This window comes from Vidua macroura, chromosome 7, assembly GCF_024509145.1.
Source record: "Vidua macroura isolate BioBank_ID:100142 chromosome 7, ASM2450914v1, whole genome shotgun sequence".
Classification (NCBI taxonomy): domain Eukaryota; kingdom Metazoa; phylum Chordata; class Aves; order Passeriformes; family Viduidae; genus Vidua; species Vidua macroura.
Genome location: NC_071577.1, coordinates 34,674,006 through 34,695,345, shown reverse-complemented (window position 1 = coordinate 34,695,345; position 21,340 = coordinate 34,674,006). Strand labels below are relative to the sequence as shown.

General features: G+C 42.3%; 1 protein-coding gene and 2 long non-coding RNA genes across 4 annotated transcripts in view; 2 read left to right on the top strand and 1 right to left on the bottom strand.

The window, feature by feature from the left end:
* THSD7B (thrombospondin type 1 domain containing 7B) overlaps nucleotides 1-7,197 on the bottom strand; it is a 297,299-nt gene extending 290,102 nt beyond the window's left edge. The window contains exons 1-2 of the mRNA XM_053982943.1: nucleotides 7,082-7,197; nucleotides 1,547-1,637 (exon numbers count right to left, since the gene is read on the bottom strand). The gene's annotated coding sequence lies outside the window, so the exon portion shown is untranslated. The remainder of the gene's footprint in view (nucleotides 1-1,546; nucleotides 1,638-7,081) is intronic.
* LOC128810248 (uncharacterized) lies at nucleotides 4,289-5,651 on the top strand. The gene is made up of 3 exons (XR_008437984.1): nucleotides 4,289-4,484; nucleotides 4,573-4,664; nucleotides 5,549-5,651. It is a non-coding gene; the product is annotated as an uncharacterized LOC128810248 (long non-coding RNA).
* A 114-nt stretch (nucleotides 7,198-7,311) lies between the features above and the next one.
* On the top strand, nucleotides 7,312-20,701 carry LOC128810040 (uncharacterized). 2 transcript variants are annotated; one of them, XR_008437911.1, is made up of 6 exons: nucleotides 7,312-7,466; nucleotides 8,371-8,556; nucleotides 10,773-10,864; nucleotides 12,644-12,782; nucleotides 14,031-14,166; nucleotides 20,297-20,701. It is a non-coding gene; the product is annotated as an uncharacterized LOC128810040 (long non-coding RNA). The 2 variants fall into 2 exon arrangements; XR_008437910.1 differs by lacking the exons at nucleotides 7,312-7,466; nucleotides 8,371-8,556 and having other exon boundaries at nucleotides 9,138-10,864.
* Nucleotides 20,702-21,340: the final 639 nt, after the last annotated feature.

Sequence of the window (21,340 nt, the reverse complement as noted above, 5' to 3'; positions counted from 1 at the left end):
AAATTAGAAAAAGGGAAAAAAGAAGTGCAACACAACCTACACCTCCCTTCCCAAAAGAAAAAAGAACTGAACTAGAACTGAATGCTTATTTTGTTTTTGCCTCTGTTAGAAATCAACACTAAAGCTTTCATTTAGTCAGCCAAGTTTTATTACAGAAAAATTATGGCTTCGTTTCAGGGAAAATTAACCTTTTGCTTATTTTGTTTCAATTTCCATTTGCATCAAAGTTTTACTTAAAAATACATCCCAATATCTAGACAAGTTTTCCAAGTTCCCAAATCGTCTGACTTCTGAGACAAAGACCTTTGACAAGCAATGTGCTCTCCAGGGACCAACCTTGTGTCCTCCCGAACTGGAAGCTCTGGTCTGCTTCATTTCCTGAATACCTGAATTTGCCACCAAAGTACTTGAGATGGAAAAAATTCTAGGCCAGGCAGGGGTATTTATGACTTTTTTATGATGGAAAGTTTAAAAATTACTTTACCTGAAGAAATAAGTCTTTAACTGGACTTGTCTTTCCTATTGCAGCAAACACTGAGCATATTGCTGTTCATCTCCTGACAAATTACTCTCCAGGAGAACACAAATCATCTGTGCTGAGCTTCAGAAAGGCTCTGGAACAGAGCTCTGTTTCAACCCCCTAGAGGCAAAAAGCCAGCCACAAAACAAACTCCATCCCAGTGGAGAGCCTCCCTCACTCATAAATGCCAGTTTTAATCCCATTCATGAACGGAGGGATGGCGCTCACCATTATTGTGCCACATCCTTAGGTTGCTCTTCCATCCATTACAGATGATGTATTCTCTGTTTTATTAACAGCAATTTAATTCAATATATATTCTTACACAGGACAGGTGATCTTTCTGACTATTTCAAAACATTTCACAAGAGGGAACACAGATAAATTTTTAAATAGCAAAACAAGACACACACAGATTAAAACAAAATAAAGAAGAACAAGAAGAAATCCTATTGCATGTTTCTGTTAGGATGACTTTATAAAATAAAGTTTGCTATGACTGTCAGGCCTCCCACCACCTAAGTTTTCTTTCCTGAATAAATACCATATACTAAAAATTGATGCTCCATAAACTGCACCATTGCTGGAGAAAATGGCAATCACAGAGACTGCTGCTTCCTCCTTTACCAAAGGTGTATATCGTGTTTACTACAGATACCTGAAATCAATTACTGAATCATAAATATTTGCAGCCTACAGCTCTCAGAAGTGTTTCAGAAGGCATATGTTAATGCCCAGGAGTCATTTCCCCCACACTGCAGTGCCCTCAGGCTCTCTGCTCTGTTCTTTGCTATCTGCTGACATCAATTTTGCAGTGAAAACCCAGCAATTCAGTTAAAACAGGTACTTAAGCAAAGATAAAAACATCTGTCTAAAGACTCAATACCACTGTCCCGTTATACATGGGCATAAAATTACATTTATATATATATATACTTACATATATAAACATACATATACAAACATATATATATATATATATATATATATATATATATATATATATATATATATATACACACTTACATATCCCACAATGTGCTGTGGCAACTTATCCTCTCCACAAATCCCTGTTGACCACACAGCAGACAGAATTCCACACTGCTGTCACCATGTGCTGAAACAATGCCAATGTGAATTACAGGTTATTGTGGGAGATGGATCAGAAACAGCCACAATTATACCTAACGAGTGAAGAGATTGTGTCATTTATCTTTCTTTTGGAAGGCTATGCCAGTCTGACAGAGCCAAATGGCACATAGTGTCTTTCTGTCCATTCCTGGCAAGCTCAAGACACATAAGGAATCCCCCCTCACTCCTAACAAGGCTGGGATCAAAAGTTTGCCACATTAAGTTATCCTACCTTCAACCTTTCAAAAATACCCTATTCCCTACCAGAATATCCCTTTCCTGCACAAACATTTTCTGTTTAAGCAACTGAGTCAGGAGAGTGACTATTTCTCCACTTTCTCATAGTTTTTAACTACCTTTAAATCTTCATTCCACCTGTAAAACCCTTTTCCCTGTCTCCTGCTTCATTCCACCCTTTCAGATCACAATGAGATACCTCATCACACTGTAAATGGGGTCTGCACATTCTGCCTTTATCAACAGAGAGTCTGCACAACCAAGGGACACTAGAGCCACCACAGGGGACAGACAGCAGCTCATCTTGTGTGGGATTCCTTCCTCACCTGCCTGGGACATGCATGGACACCACACATCACACACACATTCTGGCGCTGCATCACTAACACAGCTTTTTGTTTGCTTTCTTGGTGGCCCTCGAACCTCTTTCCTTACCCATTCCATGCACTTTCTCAAAACAGCTGCCTGTTCTTTCAGTGCAGGTAGTGTAGGAAAAAAAACAATCCGCTTTTAAAGTAGCTACCTTATTTTCAGACACAAATATGAGAATTAGCTAGATAGGACTGAAAAGAAAAACTAAGATGCTTTTCCAAAAAAAAAAAAAAAAAGCAGAAGATTTTGTTTCAATCAGAACAAAAGCTTAACAAATAAAAATCACAATAGAAAGGAAGCACAACTAAAAGCATTCCCAACAAAAATGATGCAGCATGTCCTTAATACTCAAGTGTTTTAACTAAATACAGCAGAAGTACAAAAGAATGCCTAAAGATGACTCAATAAGGAAGCGTTCAAAGCAGAAAGAGCATTACCAGCATGTTCTTGATAAGAACTGTGCCAGTCCAAAGCACAGTATTTTTATGCTCTTATTCCAAACCAGACTGCAGACAGTGGGCACTTGTGCTTAGACACAGAAGTAAGGTAGGACAGGTCACCAGTGACTCAGAGGCTGGGTCTCTGCAGCATCAGAGAGCAAGCAGAGAAATCTGCTTTCCCTGCAGAATTCCTGGTTCTAAATGACCCACACAGCTCTCATCCTCTGGCACAAACTCCTGGATGTGGTTTTTTTTTTTTTCTTCAAATAAACAGTACTTATTTTGCCTGTGGTGCTTTATCTGTTTCCCCTCCTACAGCACCCACTTCACCACCCTAGAAGCAGCTCTGGATGAGATGGGATGCCCAGCTTCTAGAAGGAGCCCGGCAGAGTTCAGCATCCCTCAGCTCCATCTTGGTGTCACCTGGCAATCACACCCCCATTTCACACCCCACCTTCACACTTACTTTACATTACATGATACTGGGGCAAATAACAGAAAAGCTGGAATGCAATCCCAGTAAAAAAAAAAAAAATCAATGTTTTCAAAGTTCAGGTTAAGAAATTAAGTGATGTGTGGGCAAAAACTCAACAGTGTGGGAGGACTCAGAACACACAGAGAAACACACCACAACTGCACAGAGCTTGGCCATGAAGTCTGATGCCATTGTATCATAAAAGTCAGTTATAACAAGGCATGACAGCCCATCCACAGCTTCTCAGCTTCTCTGGTTTAGAGAAAAAACACACAAACTCTCACCCCTAGGCAGCCCCAGCAGGACTCCCAATCCTCAGCCGCACCCGGCAGCACCGGAGCCTGTGAACTGCTGCCAGAGCAGACAAATTTTCATTTTCTATTACCTTAACAAACCACAGAGCAGCTCTGGCTTGTGAAAACAATGCTTTCCTCTCACCATACTGGAACAAGCCCCCAATAATTCAATAAAGTTCCTGAAAACTGACAAGCCAGACACACAATTTTTGAACACACTTTGAGCCAGTCTATCAGGTCAGTTTCCCTCATCTACAAAATGCCTGGAGAAGTTCCCCAAACCAGCTCTGTGTCAGGTGGCTCAAGAAGTCAGGTCTCTGCTTTCCCCCATCCACAGTACTGAGCACAACCCATTAAAGCACAGCATACACCTCTAATGGGGAATAAAAAACTTACCTCCCTGAACAACAGCCTGGGGGCATTTCCACCACCTCTTTAATCTGCAACAGCATCCCTGTTGCTCAGCTTTCATAATCCACTTCAGTTAAGGTATGGGGGCGCCAGCAGCGGGGCAGGGCAGGGAAGCAAAGCAGACACAGGTACCTGTGGTGTCAGTGAAGCACTGCCAACTCAGGGTAATTTATTTTTTGGTATTTTCTTATCCCACTCTTTGCTTACAGCCTGCAAAGCCACACAAGCTTAGTTGCCTTGGACACCTGGATGAAACCATTCACATCATAGCACATCTTCCACCACAACCCATTCACATCACAGCACATCTTCCACCACAAGCCCCCTGCTCACCTACCAACAGAGAGGCAAAAGCTTCCAAAGTACAACCACCACCTGGGTTTTCCACTGCCCAAAACCACCCTTACATCGCTACCTTTGTGCTGTTATTCAGCACTGAGCTTGGCACAGGGTACCTGCAGCATCTGGCACGTTTCTCCCACCCCTGTTCAGGCTCCTCATGTGCTCTCCTCTGCTCCCAACCACTGGGGTAGCTGCTGTGCCCAAACACTAAAGGAGAAAGTGTCTAAACAGGCACAAGAGCTCAGCTCATCTGAGGTCATGTAAGACACCGAATACTGCTTACGTAAAAAAAACAAAAAAATTATTTAGGAGCAATGAGACCCATGGGAATCCCCATTTCTCACTCAGAAACCCCAGAAGTTCTGTGCCACTAAAGGCAGCAGCCCGAGAGCCTCCACCAGCGCAGCACGTCAGCAAACACGCGGTGTGCGATCTTATCAGTGAGGCTTTCTAGTGAACAGACATCCCTAGAAAGCAGTCACTACAAATACCGTTTTCCTGAATATCATTACAGATCCAAAAGTAATGAAATAGCAGATAATATGGCCCCGGGGTACAAATCAACCACCCACCCTAATGCATACAGATGGAGCTTAACAGCTTTTGGTCTTCCATTACCAAAGTGAAATGGGATCTTTGAAACACCATTGAGGCAAAGCAGGAGAGAAAGTTTACTAATGAGTGATGTTTACTTCTGATTCTTCAGAAAATGCTTTTCAATGCCGTGATCTAAAATAGAAATCCTCTGTTTTCATGTACGAAGATGACTAGATGCAGCTTCCCCTCAGAGAACCAAGATAAAAAAGCAGAGCTTACAATCTCCTGCTCTTCCCTCATGTTGCAGAAAAGACTGCTGAGAACAGTGTCTCGATAATTTTTGTAATAATTAACAATGAAAACTTTATCCAGTCACAACAAAGCAAGCAGCAAAACCATCAACTCACAGCAGGGTCATGCTCTCCTTGCTGATGTTCGCAGCAGTAAAAGCAGCAACTTCCACAATGCTCTAAAACCAGCTCAGCACTATGTAAGGTACAGGCAGGCACAGAATCCCCCTGATTTCATCCTCAGGGAAATTCAGCACTTAACACCTCGAGCCTGCCCCCACAAAGACACAAAGTTGTGCATTCTGAGCTGGTCTCAGCCCCATGGACCAGCCAAGAACCAGCGGAGCCCACGTGCGGCTCCGCGCGCACCCCGACACAGCCCTACTCCAGCACCTCACTTTAATGCCATCTCTTTCACCTCTGAAAGAGGTGAAATGGCATTACCTATATTCCACTGTAATATTTTCAGAAGCTAACAAGCTCACTACTTTTTTCAGTTTCCAAAAGTTTGAAGATTTCACCATGCAAGTTGAGCAGCCATGCAAGGCACTTGTGTGACACAAGGCACAAACAACAGCAGCTCTCTACCATCACGTCCTCTCACAGGTACTTTTAGTAGTACCCAGTTCTAACAGGTAGGTTATGCCACTCACCTGCACACACAACAAAAATTCCCTGTACAACTTCTTCCAAAAATTACATCCTCAGGCAATCAATTCTTTAAGCCGATTTTCTGTTTTCATTAGAGGAATTCACCAATATATTTCAATTATACAAAAAAAAACTGGAGGCAGTGGTCAGCAAGTACTTTTTTATGACCCTCATCTATTCTTTTAAAAGCCTTCTACAGAAACGCTCAGGCAGGCACAGGAGTGGGAGGGAGAGGAGGAGGAGGAAAGGAAGAGCATTACAGAGTCCTCATCATATCTTCACATAAATAAAACCCAAACTCTGTACAGCTTGACCTTGAATTAATAATAATACACTAAATAAATACAAGGACGAGCACAAATTAAGAATGAACGTTCAAAGTAATAAATGGTTAATGAAGGAGCGTACAAGCGTGCCTTGTTTAAAAACACTGATTGAAGAATCGACGGAGGGAAAAAGACAACCCAAACACATTGCGATGCTGTGACTGGGGGTGGGTGGGTAGGTGAAAAAGTAGGGGTTTGGAAGCCAACCTGCGCGACAGGGAGCCCAGACCCAGCCGCGATCGCCCTGCCCGCGGCAGCTGCGCTACTTTCAGCGCTGCTCGGCGGAGCGGAGTTGGCGGCGGTGCCCGCACCGAGCCCGCCGGTGGCCGCGGCTGGCGCTGCCCGTCCCCATCCCAACTTCACCTGTCTCACGGGGGTGCCGGCGCTCCACGCCCTGCCCGCTCCTCCCGCGGGGGCAGGAGCCGGGGCGCTCGGAGGAGCCGGACCAGCGCGGGGGATGCGACCAGCAGCGAGATGGGAGATCCCGACCGGAGCGGTCCCAACACCGCGGCAACTTCTCCTGCGCGGCGCGGCGCGACCCGGCGGGTCCGTCCGTCCATCCATCCATCCAGGCACCCACACCCCCGCCCGCGGAGCCGAGCCCCCGGACCCACCCTCTCCCCCGGCAGCGGGGCGGCCGCACCTCCTCGCATCCCGGAGCGCGGCATGGAGCCCGGCGCGGCGCGCTGCGGCGGGAGGTCTGCGGAGCCGGCGCCGCGGGCGAGCGGGGCGGGACGGGCGCGCAGTGCCCGCTCGGCCCCGCGGCGCGGAGGGGCCGCGGGCGGAGCGAAGATGGAGGAGGCGCGGCCCTGCCCCCGCCCAGCCCCGCGCGGGAGCGGCGCGCGCGGCGCCCTCTGCCGGGCGGCGGCGGGACAGGGCCGAGGGCTGGCTGAGGGCTGAGGGGAGCCGGGGAGTTGCTCCGGCTTGGAGCGCAGGGAACGAGGGTTTCTCTGGCCTTGTTAAACACGCGCTAGCGCTACAAAACTAGTCGAAGCTGGATTTTGGTTGTATGCTCGCCCCGCACCGGATCGCCAACACTGCGTTGTCACCAACCTCCTCACGCTGCTCGCCGTGCAGTGCTGAAGGTGCTTGCAGTGCTTCCGTAACTCCAGGTAATCACAGAATTGCTGAACCGATTGGGTTGGAAAAGCCCTCTGAGATCAGAGTCCAACCCAGAAATATCAAATTGATCGATCACTGCCTTGTTAACCAGACCACGGCACTGAGTGCCACATCCAGGCTTTCCTCAGACACCTCCAAGGATGGTGACGCCACCACCTCTCCGGGCAGCCCGTTCCAATGTCTAATCAACCTTCCTGTGAAGAAACTCCTCCAAATACCCAACCTAAAGGTCCTCTGCCACGGCTTAAAACCATGTTCTCTTGTCTTGCCACTTGTTACCCAGGAGCAGAGCCCAACCCACACCTGGCTGCACCAGGTGGGAGTTGTAGGGGCTGAGAAGGTCCCCCCGAGCCTCCTTTACTCCAGGCTGAGCCCTCGCAGCTCCCTCAGCTGCTGCTCATCACACTTGTGCTGCTCATCACACTTGTGCTGCTCATCACACTTGTGCTGCTTATCACACTTGTGCTGCTCATCACACTTGTGCTGCTCATCACACTTGTACTGCTCATCACACTTGTGCTGCTTATCACACTTGTGCTGCTCATCACACTTGTGCTGCAGAGCCTTTCCCACGTCCGTTCCCTTCCCTGGACACGCTCCAGCCCCTCAATGTCCATCCTGAAATGAAGGGCCAACAACTGAACACAGAATCACCATCTCTGCCCAAGGAACACTGGTCCATTTAGTTTCAAATTCATCTAAGTCATATTTTTGAGGGAAGTAATTAGTGCAAGAGATCACCAAACTGGCAGAAGTCCTCGATTAAAGAGAGAACATTTATTGATTGCAGGGAGGATACTGAATCCATCACTTTTTAAATACATGAAGTGAATTATCTCAGTTTACTCTATCTGCACTATTTAAAAATTCAAATAGGTATTATTCTGCAGAACTTTTTTTTTTTTTTTTTTTGACAGTCATTAAGTTTAGGTGTTATTCAGGAAAAAATTAATGCCTATATCTAACTCAGACAGAAAGAGGTGACTGTGTGTGCACAACGAAATTACTACAGTATCTATTCCTGCTTTTCACACAGTTCTTATTTCTGTTAAAGAACAGAACATCCCTTGTGTGTTAAAGAACCTGAGGGAGGTTTACTCAGGTTTTGAAAATGTCAAGTTTCACTTGGACATTTTCCATTTAATAAGAACAACATATATAGTATTTTAAATGGACATGGTTGCATCATCTATGATCCTTGGTTTATTTTCTGTTTACAGAAATATCAAATCTTCATGCAAGAATTGTTGACATCATGTACAAACTCAAAATGAAACCATAACTTCGTGTAGTAGATGCTGTTTTAAAAAAAACAGTGTTTCCACTTTCAGAGAGTTCTACCTTACAAAGATGGGAGACAGAAGAGTAGAAATTAAGGCAGAGAGATGGACGATACATATCATAAGGTATGAAATCCTGATCAGAGGTTGAAACACAAACTTCCCGGCTCCAGGTTCAGCCTGTCCCATTGCTCTCATGAATTATAAAATCCTGGACATTTGCTGGGGAAGGACAGTTCACCAGAGATTGCACACTGCTGGTCAGGAGTGTTCCAAACAAAGTTTTGTGAGAAAATTTGTATTTGTCAAAGTGGAAACACTTGGCCAAAGAGGATTGGTTTTAAGAAGATTTTTTTCTTGGCTCTTTCCCAGGTCAGAGAGCCCTACCCCCAAGAGAGAGTGGCAGAGGGCACCCACCAGGGCTGCACCAGCCCAGCTTCACTGCTCTCTTTTTTCCATTGAAAAAACTTTAAAGGTCTCATTTTTGCCTGATACAGAATGGAAGACACCTCTTGAAATGTCAGGAGTTTTTTGCAAGTGACACTTCCTTTTTCCTGACTGGCTCTGGACTACAGGCAGTTACACTCTCTTTGCCTCCTCACAGCCCTTGTGATGTTGTCTGCTAAAAATAGCCCCATTTTGCCCCTCATGCTTAATCTGGAGTTGGGGCATATGGGGAACTGCAGTGCTGCAATTCTTAGCTTAATTTGCCAATGCAGAGTTTGCATTAATGCAGCTAATCCAGCAGCTGGGTATGGGAGCCTGAACTCCTCCCTGCAGTAGCACTAATGAAAAGGCAGCACAAGAGGGTAAGAGAATCCTCACAGTTCTCCAGCCAGCTGAGTGCCAGCTCCCCTGATCAGCCACATTTTGGCTTTGATTCTCTTCCTCGGGACTTTCTCTTTTCTCAAAATGGTCATGGATGACTCTATATAACTAAGAGATGTATAGGAAATTAATACAGAGTGAATGTGCAGGAAATACATTAAGCCTGCTTTTTTTCAATTTCAATAGAAAGGCTGAAGGATGAGACCAAGAAGAAGCAACAGGAAAGCAAAAGCACAAAAATAGAGTGGAAAGAGCTTGGAACTCAGAGTAACCTGTTAGGTTGGGTTTCAGCCCAGATCACTCATTGTTTCTTTGTGTTTCTCCTGCTTGTGATCCTCTTGTTACATGGCTCTCTCCTGCTTGGTGGGACTCAAATAAAGAAAACTGGTACCCAAGTGCTGTGAGGCCTGGAAGATTTAAGCCAGCTCTTGCTTATGGATGACTGGCCCAGCCTAAGAAGGGAATAACAAAGCTGCTTGAATGACAGCTTGGATCAAGTTCATAATGACCTGGTTTGTACAGGCCAGGTGTTATGTAGATTGGAGCTTGTTATTGTGAAAAATTTTGGCAAGGCTTGCGATGCAACAGCCAGTTCCAGCAGAGCTGGGCAGAAAGCCACAGACTACAGGCAGGTCCATCTTCAGCAAGATGGGCAAAGCAGCCACCCCCTCCTGTACTTGGTACCGTGGGGACCTGAACCAACCTGCCTGCACAGCATCTGGAATACAGCTTATGCAGGAATAGAGAGCAGTTTCAAAACATGGCACTCCAGGCTTAAAAACAAAGAGGTGATCTTGCATAAAAACACAGTGCCAAGTTTTTGTCTGTTTCTTAGGGAGCAAAGATTCAGAGCAAAACGGTACAAGCCACCCACTACAGTGTTAATGGACAGTGAGCAAACTGGTACAGAATGTCCCTATCAATATATTCTGCATTTGTTAGGAAGTCTTTCTTAATACTTCCATAATTCACTTTTTATGTTATCTAAAAGTAGTTACTAGAGTAATGTGAATGAAGACCTGTCGAAATTAGGGCTCACCTATGATTTGTTCTCTCAGTCTTTATCATTAATATGCACACTATGATTTGTTACTGAAGCTAGTTGGACTTCAATTTTATTCTTTCTTTAGATGGCCATTTTTTTTCAAAAGAGGAAGATTAAAAAAAAAACTTAGGGAAAGTGTCTCGGGTGTAATTTTTGCAATAATAATTAATGTGGAACTCAAGAAATAGGGACTCTTTTCATCAATACTCAGCATTTATTCCTATGCCCCAAGTTAATAGAAGGGACTTTACAAATCAGAGCAAAGCCAGTTAGATTAATAGATTGGGTTTCTATTTTTCTTATATAGACTTATAAGACTCTGTAAGTGTGGTCACAGTGATGTTTTTACACTGTACCACAAAAGCTAGTATAACTCAGGAGAAGAAATCTGAACTCTGTGATCTTTACCAGGATGTTCATAACTTAACCAAATAAATGACAGCTTTTTCCATGTGGAATGTTGTATCAGTTTTCATATAGCACCATGGAAAAGCAGCAGAAAGCCAAGCAGATAATGAAAGGCTGACACAATGGGTTTGCAGCCCAAAGGCACAGCTTCAGGTAAGTGTTACATGCAGGCCAGGGACAAAGTAGGAGTGGTTAGTTGGGCATTAATGCTGCATGGAAAGGAGGGTTATGAGGAGTTTTGTACATCTCTCACTGTTCCAGAACTTACACTGAGGTTTAGAAGTTATTTTTAATAGTCTATTACCAGCTGGGATCATGAGAAACTGAAAAAAGAAATTATCCTCTCCTCCTTAGGGGCAGTGCCTCAGAAATCAATGCTAATGAACAGACTGCAGCACAGGGAAGCTTGGATTTCCCCTGCTGCACCAATTTTATGCATTCACAAGGGACACTACAAGTGCCATCATGTGTAATTAGAATCAGGGAAGGGGAAAAAAAGGATATCATTCATTCACACTTCTCATGGTGTCATTTCTTTGTGGCAGATTTAACAGAGATTAAACAGGCATTCAGTTTAATACTAGTCCTATTAAGGACCAAGCATAATTTATTTTTAATTATGGAGTTATCAAGACACCAGCATAATTGATGGCAGCCCTGTTGTGATCATATCCTTAGATGATGACTTCTTTAGCAACAGAAGAAATTCATTCCAGCAGGATATTTATCTTTACCAGCATTCTAGTTAGAGCACACCTCTGTGAATAGATCCAGCCAGTGTTAATGCTGGATCCCAACCCACCACCCATTAGTGAGTACAATACCCAAATCCCAGCGTGCATCCCTGCCTGAACCTGAAATAACTTCTGAGCCAGGGTTTGAAATCAATCCTCCCTGCAGCACAGACCTGCAGGTCTGATCAGCCCCTCTTCCCCACAGCCCATCTGTCCCTTCCTATTATTCTCCACCCAACTGTCCCACAAATGGTGGCAAGTGTTTCTCAAGGGACACAAAGCTCCTTTTTACATGACCTTACTATATACCATAGTTCAAGGCACAGGTAGTAGAGGGTGCAAATTGGAATCATTTGTCCTGTTCAAATATCAAGATCATGTTGAGTGTTATTTTTGAGAATGAGGATCAGACCTTTTGGTGCCAGTGAAGGGTTGAAGATGGAGGAACACTTATCAAATAAATAATCACTACAAATTAAAGCACAGAGCAGAACTCCTACAAAAGACCAATTATCTTGCTGGCTAGAGCCCCCAGAGCTTAAAACTGTGATACCCTTGTTAATGTCTGAGGAAACACAACAGTTGTATTTGTGAGTAAGAGAAAGTCCTTTTTAAGTACCCTGGTGTGCAGGTTAAAGAAAAACATGAGTAGGGTGCAGCATGAAGCAATGCATCTGCCACCTATTCACCAGCCATGGCAGGGCAAGAAAAGCTGCGATGGAGGCTCTTCACAAGCTATTAACCTTTCCTGATTGGAGTCTTGCTTTACAGAAAGAGCAGCAAGCACCTACTCAAAGAAGGGTCTCCCTGCAAATAGTAACTGGCAATAATTTAGCAGCTGGGAACCTGTCAAGTGTTAAGGTTTTTTTGTCCCAATACACTGCTTATTTAGTAGAAAAAGTGATAACAAGAGATAAAGAAGGCTCATGCTAGTGACTAGTAATTAGATTTGAAATCTGTCGATGACTATGGAGCAGAACACTAAAATTAAAGATATTTTCTAATCATTATGATTTTGCTTTCAGGTTATCTTTTTCTATCTGTTAGTGCTTCTGTTCTGTTCTGTTAGTGCTTTAATTAAGTGTTGAGTACAAGGTAGGGGATTTGCTCTACACAATCAATAATGGCATTCTGATGCTGATTTTAAATTGACTTGCTATTTTTAACATGCTGCTTAGTTATTGCCTATCATCCTTAGTCACGCCTTGGGCTCTGCAGATACACACCAGCACAGGAGGTTCCCAAAAAGGATTTTGTCTCAAGGAGGTTGGATCCTGTTGCATTCTTCTGGGGATCCACTGAAGAGAGGAATGGTCCCTCCAAACATGCCAGTGGTGGTAAGCACTTTTTGCATGTCTGCAGAAATCTGGTTTGCCTCAGCCACTCTCATAATGAATGGCTTTCACTTCCTATCATACTTTTGTGGATTTGGCTGCTTTTATCTCAGGAATGTTTTACAAAGCCAATACACATAAGTACTTCTAACACTGAAAAAAAATCTGCCTTGATAATACTACAGATTTGTGGTATTAGAACGGCCTGAGTTGAAAAGTAACTTACAGATCATCTTGTTCCAACCCCTGCCATGGACAGCAATACCTTCCACTAAACCAGGTTACTCAGAGCTCCATCCAGCCTGGCCTTAAACATTTACCTTGATGAAATTTATTATTTCAATTGACTGCTGTTAATTCCCTGTCAAGCATGAAAAAAAAAAAAAACCATGAAATAGGAAAATGTTCACTCGAGAAATCGCAGCAATTTTTAAGACAAAAAAAATTTAAATTACAGAACAGAAATTGGATGAAAGAAGAAACAGGAATTCAGCCAACAGATTAATATTCAGCCACATTTTTCAGGTTTCTCTGATTTCTGTTGTACTAGAAAGCAGTCATCACTTTTTGCCTAAAGAACCAAAGATGAGAGGGATGTTCAACTCAGCTCAGAGCCTTTCCTTCTCACCAGGTCCCTTTCCTTCTCCAGGGGCTACTGTTTAATGACTAAACATCACAGCACTCTCCAGAATTTGTATGCACCTTGTGTACCTTTGAAAAGCACTTAGAATACCTGAGCATAAGTCCTCTCTGTCTATACATGCAAGCACAATAAATGCATTATACACAATTTTCCATCACCTTATCAAGCTTTTCATAGCCTTCTAGAATTGCACTTTTCTGCAATTTTAATAGAAAATAACACATTTAACCAGTTTCCAGCAGTAAGGATTCAATTCAATAGTAAAGATTCAATTCAAACTCATTCATATCTGTGTAAGTGGGATATATGTAGAAAAGAGCTCAACTAGAGTTCAAGAACAGCCACAAAACATTTGAAACTATGTTTGATACATTTTTTAAGGAAGGTTTGAAAAATCATCCCCTACATTTTTCTTCCTCTGTATTTAAGGGTGATAGTGAATTTGTCTGACACTTCCAGGGAAGCCAGGGGTTTAGGTTCATTTCTCCTGAAGGCTTGCTTACTGTGCACATCATTTCCCAACCAGGCTGTCCTGCCAGAAAAACACTGCAGCCTCCTAACAGCATTTAGGACTTAGTTCAGTGTATTTGTTCCTCTTTTTTTTCCAGAACAAGTCATCTCCCACAAAGCCATCCTATGCACCACATCCAGGAGGAGCAACAGGATGGGGAATAATGGACCCAAAGCCTCCTAAAGGCAAAGATCACGAGCTGCTGAATGCCTTAATATTACTGACTGATTAAGGTAACAGCTACTAACTTTATTAATGTTTTCCTATCTCTGAAATCCTTACCTAGTTTTTCTTTCTCTGCTTTGCAGTTATTTCTTTTCCACTTTGGATGCCTGTAGAAATTGAAACAGTTCATTTAATCCATGGTCTTACTAAGTCTCATTTTTAAATAACATTTCTCTATTTTTATTTTTTTTTAACAAAAACTATTTTAAAAGACACTTTGTAGTCCTGGAACCTACATACATATGCTGAAATAACTCTTCTTTCACTATATCCTTGGTTTTCAGCATCATATCAGGCAAATTTACTGCACAATGTGAGGTTTTTTTCAGATGCCAAGAAACAAAAATTTTAGGCAAAATTTCATTGCTTCCTAAGGATATAACTAACTGCTAGTGGAACTCTCTGAACTTTATATTAGTCTGTGTTGAAGCTCTGCAGGATTAGTTATAATTAACTGTCATCATGTCATTTTTCTCCCCACTACTCAGATTTTTTTTAAAAGGGGGGGGTGGAAATCCCCTAGCAGCAACCATGATTAAAATGTCTCTCTTTGTTTCCCATCCCAAACTTCATTTTTAACTCACAGGGGTCACAAGCTCTTCTCCACATACATCTCAGTTTTCTCACAGATACCTATGCCTTGTCTACAACACAAAAATAAGCATTTTAACAGCAGCTGGAGAGTCAGTTGTTCAGAAGTTATAAGCAGCTTAAGACAAATATTTGCTATGAAGTAAGTGCTTCCTTTCTAAACCATTTACACCCCCTGGTGTAATAGTTTGGTGGGTACCTCTTGCTGATTTATTCATTTATATTGCTTGAAGGAGCCTGTTAGAGCCTGTAGGCACACATGCATTCAAAAATAATTTAAAAGGACATGAATTCATCAGTGAGCCCATGACAACTAATGGTAGCTCACCAGTTGCAATCTGTGCTAACTAAAAATAATATTAAACTACCTACAGTTTGGGGTTTTCCTAGTCAAGCATAGGTCTCTAAGCTCTGCAGCAGCATCCTGAGAGTCAACAGAACCCATATCTCCCACCTCTATGACAGGTGATAGCTTTCATCTAATGTATCACCCATGACACGATATTTTTCAGAATACAAATGTTAACAGCAGTTACTACAAAGGTATACTTAAATGAAATTATTATGAGCAATCACGAACTGTGGATGTTGGTTGTCGCTTTTTTGTGGGTCACCACAAACCCCCAATATTTACAATTCCCATGTGAACAGATTTTATTTATTTGGGGTGAAAATGGATGGCATTGCAAATATGAATGCAATATTAAAGTGATATTTTATAGCAGAATCATCTACTTTCAGTTAAAAATCATGTTTTAAAAATCATGTTCATAATTCATTTGTTTTGGGGAATTAGGAGAGGAATGATCACATAGGAGGGCAGGGCACTTGTGCACTCTCTGAATAATATCTCCACTGCCATCAACAAAGACAGAATATGAGACAGAATATCCCTGGTCAGTCAGTAAGACATCACTTGTGCTAAGGACCAGAAAACACAAGCACAAAAAATACAACACTACCCCAAGTGAAAAAGGTTTAGACTTCTCTCAAAGTTCCAAACTAAGGGAGATTCCCCCCCCCCCCCCCACTTCTGTTTCATGTAACTGAGCTGTTGCTGGTAACTGATGTGCTCTGTGTAAGGTGTGAGGATTTCACTGCCTTGTAGGAGGAAGCCAAGGTTTCATTTTGCAGTGTGGGCAGGTAAGCCACACCATACAGGAGCAACTTCATTTATTTGGGATCAGCTCTGGGACATGGCTTAATTCCCTTTCCTGTTTATGCAGCACAAGGCTTTCCTCACCAGTCTGAAGGGCAGAAAATTCCCTTTCTGCAGTCTCCCTGCAACCTTCTAAAACTCATTACTGTAAAAACTTACATGGTAAAAAGATGATTTAAACAACATTTAATGAAAGATGCAATACCAAAATATTTTAACTGGATGTAAAGAAGTGGGGAAATGATACATTTGCTCAGCTTTTGTGCTGTACTTGTGCATTTACCTTTACTGAGTAGATTTAACTTCCTTCTCTGAAGTTAAATGACATTTGTAACACACACACTAAGGTAGCTTCTGAACAAAGACCCACCAAAGCATAGCTGCATCTTTTGGGCAAAGCATCTGAAGAGGTGAACCAATGCTACTGGTGCCAGTGTGCTTTACACAAGATAGAGAAATTCATGTAAATCCTCATGTTCTTCCAGGATATGAAGGGCATAGCACAGCTCTAGTGCCACATCCCTGGCTGAATTGAAGGACAAGGGGGAATGGAAGTAAACTGACAGAGGGCAGGATTAGATTAGAGATTAGGATAGATTCTTCCCTGTCAGGGTGGTGAGGTCCCAGCAGAGGTTGCCCAGAGAAGCTGTGGCTGCCCCATCCCTGGAAGTGTCCGAGGCCAGGTTGGATGGGGCTTGGGGACTGGGACAGTGGAAGGTGTCCCTGCCTGGGGAATGAGAAAGTCTTTAAAGTGCCTTCCAACCCAAACCATTCTGTTATTCTACAGTTATCAGCAGTGGATCTGACTCCATCCTGTTAGAGGAACATCTAGACCCTGCCTTTCATGAGCAAATCAAAGCTGTAAAAAGCTTTATCTATCAATAAAGCAAGAACGGGGTCAATGCTATCATTCATTCAAACATGAATGAGAGAAACTTAACTATATGTTTAAATCTCAGCAGCAACTGATGAGGAATTTCATACCTGGAATAAAATAATTGCTCATAAAAGTCCCCAAAGGAAATCAGATAAGGTGGGTTGTTCCCAGCTGCTCTAGAGAAATAATGGCTTTCTTTACCATGTCAGACATTTTTTGTAGAAGACTTCATTCGTCCATGACTCCCTGAAACTTATTCCTAGTCTTCAGAAATCCTTCATGACCAACTTTCTGTTTTCTGAGATGTTGATTCAGTTAAAAAATATTTGTTCCTTGATAAATACTTTTCCCATCTAACACTTCAGGCAGCCAGCAGCTGCAGGAAGCCCCAAATTGCTTTTATACCTTCAAACACTGCCAACTGCCAGACAAAATTTAGAGCAGTCTCCACCATTCTGTGTCTCCTATGGTCCTCTCTGAAACCCTGTAGCCAGCAATGGGGTCTGATTGGCTTCATCTTGGCAAGGGAGTAAGACAGTGATAACAAACTATTACAGTTTGAAAGGAGTGATCCACAACAAGCCACCAACTTCTCTTTCACTTCACATCATTTTTGGCTATAATACAACAGTGCCAAAGGAATTCAAAACATTTTTCTTTTTAGTCTTGTATCTAGAACTACATGAGCCCAAATGAAAATAAATCAGAGAAAACTCAGAGCTCCCCCAGATCCTACAAAGGGCACCTTGGTTTAAATGGACTGAAGTTTTAGAGAAAATCTGAGACTCATGCACATTTCATTCCTTCAGTTTTAAGAGCAAATACAGTGAGGAGAAAGGGAATGGAAAGAGGAAGTCACAAGCTATTCAGTTTGCCTGAATCCAGACACTAACATTTTCATGTGGAGATGACCAAAAGAGAAATTTTTTTCTGAGCCATTAAAAGTTACTCTAAATTCTTTCATGCTCCTCTTAGCAGGCAGATCAAGTCCATATAATTGCCAGCAAGTGCCCATAATTTGATTGATGTCTTCTCATCCATGTAGAAATCTGACAAGGATCCTTGTAAATGATAAAATATTTGATTCCTGGCAGCAAAATGAACGAAAGGAAAAACCCTACATGGCTTTCTAAATGGCAAACACGCTGGGCTAGGGCCTGAGGTGGCTGGATTCCAGTGCCTCTACTAAGGAAAGCAGAACAAAGGTAGTTTTAAAATTTCATTTGTGCTCACAACCATAGTGGCAGTGAGAAGGCATTTTGACCCTCAGCACAGTAAATTATTTCCAGATCTGACAAGCTCCAGGGAGCATTTCCCAGCCTGGGATCACTGCAGCACAGGCTGCAGCAGCCACTGCAGAGGCCAGGACCTCTGCACAGCCACTGATGAATGCCCTGGGTACTGAGGGAGGCAAAAAGGGACCTTAATAAGGGGCAGGGACTTACCTCTAGGTTCAGAAAAAAAGGATTTCAGTATTATATTCATAGTGAAATCTAAATTCTTAACCACAGCAATGATCAAAGAGGGGCCATTTTTTTTGTTTTGAGGGGTTAGTTGCACCCATAAATTTGAAAGAGGATGGTGGTTATTTAACCCGAGTCTTTTTAAAAGAAAATCAAGAAAAGACAGAAAAAATGAAGACTAATGAGACAACTTCAGAAGACCACTTTTTCTATAAATGATTTATTAGAAAAGAAATAACCTGGAAACCAGGATTCACAATCTCCCAACCAATCATCCATTTCATGTAAAGTTGCTGTCTTAACCTGCCAAAAGAAATCAAGTGTAAAAAAGTAATGAAAGAAATGGCACATTCCTTTTGGACTTAAAGATACTGTTTAGCTTTAAATGTATAATCTAAAAATAAACCCTTCTGCTCACAAGTCTCATTGTATACTCAGATTCATTCTTCTTCATTTAATAGGAAATTGATCTAATATCCATTTGGCATCCAGCAAATCTTTTAGTCAGTGGAAATACACAATTTTAATAATTGTTAGAAGTGGGTTTTTGCAACAAGGAACTAAAAAAACATCTGGTAATTAACTACCATGCACAACCCATGTCTTCTTAGATTTGCCTTATTTCCACATCGTCAGCATTGCAGATGTCAAACTTCCTCAGTGTGAGGCAAAACAATTGTTAAAATCAAACTATGAAATAATACATACTTACAGGAACAGGCAATGTCAACTGCTGTGCCAAAAAAGATGACACAATTAATGGTCTAATTATAGCATATTTATAAACCTTGCACTAAATCTCATTTTCTTATGCGAGTGATACCTTTGAAGTTAATGTGACTCAATTATCTTCTCTGTGAGAAGTGGTTGCATAAGGTTTCCAGCTGCAGCATTCCTCGAAGGTGAAGAGTCACCATCCTCTCAAGGGGTAAATGTCAGACATTTATTGGTCTGAATATCAATAATTCTGAGAACTCTTCCTTGAACTGTATTGCACAGCATCCCAGAGCTTCCCTGCAATGCGTAACAGCGACTACAGATTCAACACAGCTTTAATATTCAAAAACCTTCCTTCCCTCTATGAAAATGTTTTGATGCCTACATTTTTCCCAGAGTTTAAAGTTGAACTGCCAAGCATTTAAGGGCCTAATCACAAGGAACATTGCACAGTTGAGTTTTATCATACCAAAATTTAAATAATAGAAAAGATATGCTATAAGAAATTTGTAGGTTGAAGGGGAAAAAAAAACTCCACTTTTTGACAGTGATGTTATTACTGTGCCGAAGGTAGTAGCTCAGACCTGAGCACTGATCCTCAGAGAGCTAACTCTCCTGTTGGCATTCACTTCATAAATAATCCTGCAGAACAACCAGGCACATCTTGTCTCATAATAACAAAGATGATCCTTCATTTAGATTTCTCCAGGCAGGAAGGAGAGAGGAAAACTCATTTATATCAGGTAGCTTCTCTGCTACTCCTAAGTCAGGCATGCATTGCTCATTTAAACGTGTAGGAGTGCAAATAGGAGGAAGGGCTAAAAACAAAGGCTGCACCTGGCTGCCTGGGAATGTGTCCACATAAACCTAAATCTGTGCTGGGCTGTCTGCATCCTGTCATCCAGGTAAAAAGAATCAAAAAAAAAAAAAAAAATCACCTTCTGCTCTTCAGACTGTTCTGGAAATTCTTGTGGGTCATATGAAAGAGCCTGACTTCTCAGCTCCCTGACAGAGTGCAAATTCAGCTGCTGTCTTCTGCAGGGGAGATAATGCCACAGCAGGACATTCTTGAAACACTTCTTCTTTTTGCTCCTATATATGTCACAATCTCACAGATTCTTCTTCTGCAAAGGACTAGCTCACAAAGGCAGGCTACTCAGCCCAAAAAAAACAGAAAGGAACTCTTCCTCAAAATACAGTGATCAATAACAGCTAATCAATACTCAAGGGCCATCATCCCAGAAGCAGATTTGCACTTAGTAAAAGGTTAACTGGAAAATATGGAGCTTACTGTGGCCCAACAATTCCTTAACCAGTTTGTTGCATTTCAGACTGTACCACGACAGTCCACAAACCAAGTGAAGGCCAAGGAGATGGAAAATCCCTCTGACCTAATTGCAGGCTTCAGCAGGGGCAAAAGCTCGACAGTCACATCCCAATAAAACAAAAGCTGGCCAGAAATGGACTTTCCCAGCTTGGCACTTGTCTTAGAATCACACCCAAGAGACAACACTATTTATTTCTGTTCATTTTCTTACAGTTTCTAGTTCGGCACTTTACTTGCAGGTAAAGTCACGTTGCGGGTGATTCTTCTCTGAAGTACTTCTCTTGTAAAGTGAGCTTTACAAGTGAGTGAAGATATTAAATATTTGTCTACAGGAAAGAAAGGCTTTCACAAGTAAACCTAACTTACAGTATAATCTTCATCCAATAAAGCTGTATTAGATCAAACAGTACTTGATGTTCTGGCAGCAAACTGATTTGGGTATCACAGCTAGCAATAAACCAAAGAAATTTTTGCATAGGATTAAATAATGTACAAATAATGTCTGTACCTACTTAAAAGATTGAGTTTAAATGCTGTTTAAACTAAAAACAAATGGCTAAGACATGTTTAAGTGCTCCAGCCAGATGAATCACAGTATGCCCAGAACTCCCACTAAATCTATTTTATCCAAAGAGCTGCATGGATAAAACTGACAGAAAAATATGCCGCTAAAACTGATCACATCAGTTGTTTCCCAACACTGATCACTCCTTCTTGCTGCATCCTAAAGACATATCTTGGATCACTAAATTCCTTTCAAATACTTGCCTACAAGTACCTGTCCTACTTCAGAACTGAATGTATGTTAGTTCTAAATTAATTTAAAGGATAATTCAGGAGGTAATTTTGTCTGATTCTGTAAAGTCCCTGTGGACTTCATCTGGAATTCTAAAGGCTTGAATCCCTGGATCCAAGGTGGGTTTTGTCATCAAAACTTCAGCCACCTGGCAGATGGGCAGCAGCTGGCGGGCATCAGTCTCACTTGGGTGGGTCACCTGGGTGCCAGGACCAAGAGCTTCACCTGTTGAGCACCCTGGCCACCGCCAGC